Source organism: Nuphar pumila, chromosome 3 (assembly GCF_984573655.1).
Source record: "Nuphar pumila chromosome 3, dmNupPumi1.hap1.1, whole genome shotgun sequence".
Taxonomy (NCBI): Eukaryota; Viridiplantae; Streptophyta; class Magnoliopsida; order Nymphaeales; family Nymphaeaceae; genus Nuphar; species Nuphar pumila.
The window spans coordinates 22392322-22394806 of record NC_143251.1 but is presented as its reverse complement, the minus strand read 5'-3'; positions in this window follow the sequence as shown (position 1 = coordinate 22394806).

Below are 2485 nucleotides of genomic sequence, written 5' to 3'. Positions count from 1 at the left end.
TTTATAAAGCGAATTCAAACTTATGACACACAAATATTAATGACAGTCAGCCATAAATCAGATTTGATATAATCTGATCAAATTTGATATCGGTCGATGATATGGCCAAGAGAAATGAGTTTAATAACAGTCCATGAGTGTAGTATATCAATTCTGATTATCAGTCAGTGAATCCACTTGGTCCAGATCTGCATGTTCAAGAGAACAACAGATCTGACCACAAGAAGAAAAATCGGCAAGCAAGACCTGATTTGCAGTGCCTGAAACACTTGGTAGATTTGGTTCAGATCTGCACACATGTATATATGTTGCAGATCTATACTAGATCTACATACATAGCTATATGCTTTAGATCTGTACCAAATCTGCATATATATATACACAGAATATTAAAAAATTATCTATCGGTTGCATGCATGAACCATAACATCCATTGCCAAAAACAAGCTAAGAGCATGAACCTAAATAAATTTCTTTTTGTCAAAATGATAACATAACATGAATGTGCCAATTTCCTAGGCATGAGAAAAATATTAGCACGTGTAAGACAAGTGCAAGTTTTCAAATGTATCAACCAAATCTATATCATGAGCATATATATATATATATATATATATATATATATATATATATATATATATATATATATATATATATATATATATATATAGCATAAAAAGATGATTATATGCAGAAATTGACATGTATGTAAATCCAAGAATACTTGATGTTATACCCATGTTTAAAAATAAAAAAAAATCATTGGCATGGTTTCATCAACAAAGGATATTCAAAATTGTGATTTGAAACATGATTTTCGAAATCAAATTTTATTTTTCTTTTGAAAAATTTACATAAATTAGATTTAAACCTTGTTCTCCCCATTCAAATCGAGAGAGAAACCTGTACCTTAGTTTGGAAGTGCAAAGAGACCGAGAAATCATTAGATGTTGGGTGAAAATGTTGGATTTTCTTCCTTTCCTCTTCTTCTTCTTTCATCTCTTTCATTTCTTTTCATTTTCTTTCTTTTCTCTCTCTCCCACGAGTTGGGCTTCTTCTCTCTCTAGAATCACTCTAGAGAGAGAAGGGGGAATCCAACCCCTATTTATCTTTTTTCTATTTTTTCTTCTTCTTATTTTGGGTTTTTATCTAAAAGACTTTCCTAGAGGGTGACGTCCCCTCTAGAGAATAGAGTTCTACCAAAGGTAGAACTCTATCTCTTCTAGAGGTTATCCTCTCATTATCTCCTCTCTCTTTTTTTAATTTCTTTTATTAATGATTCATCTAGAGGGTGACACCTCCTCTAGAGAGCTAATTTAAGTAGAGTTTTACTTCACATCTTATCTATTAGATAAATCTATAATTTATTTAATTATTTTATCTAATTAATTATTAAATAATTAATTATTACATAATTTATTTTAATAATATTTCAGAGGGTGTCACCCTCCTCTACAAGTCCTCTTATATCAAAGTTCTACTTAATTTAACCTTTTAATTTGATTTTAAAGTTTTAAATAATTCATATTTAGATTTAGAATCCAAATTTAGATTCAAGATTCAAATTCATATTTAAAATCCATATTAATCCAACATCAATGAGTCTACATCCATATCAACTTGGATAAAACAAATATTAATCAACTCAACTAGATCTTGTCAGTGAGCTCTGGACCACGCTCAGAACCAGCCAGTCACCTATATTTAAAGGTATTTTTCATGATTCTTATCAATCTCATAAAATAGTTAGCCAAAATTTCAATACGAAAGGCCAGGTTTTGCACGATAGATTGGGAAGCCGATCAGGTCATGCTGAACGTTCGTGGCCGTCTGTTTGCATTTTGGATGAATGCCACGTGGTTTGGTTGACTTTTGAGCTTTTTAAAATGCAAATCGGATGGCCACGATGTCAGCATGAGCAAAAACGCTCATTTTTAGCATGACCTGATCTGCTTCCGATAGATTGAGTTTTAGTGCCTACTGCCATATTTTTGGGTTATAATAAAAATATCTAAGATCTAAAACACATTAAGGATATTTTTGAAAGATTTGAGCTGCCGGATCATCTTGATGATGGGCGGGAGTCATGAGGGGGTCATGCCTGACCTGCTCCACTTCTTCCATCGAATCTCTGCATCCGATCGGGTGATATGTCAAGTTTTTGTGTGTTGAAATCATCAGCGTCCATAGCCTTGAGCTTTTTCCGGTGGTCCCCACAGTTTGTAAGGTGATGAAAGCTATGAATGGTGATGATTTTAAAACAGAGAAAAGTTTGAGTTTTGACGTATCACTTGATCTGACCCTTTCGCTCCAGCATTTTTTATGGGGTTCATTTTCGGCCTGTTGTTTTCTTTCATTCTTTTCCAACACTCTTTATCTCATGCGCCATCTGTTTCATTTTCACCAACCCTGTTTTTGTTTCTCTCTACATCATTGGTGACGTTCGCTGCCGGAAGGTGAATCAGGTGCAATCACATTGCAGATT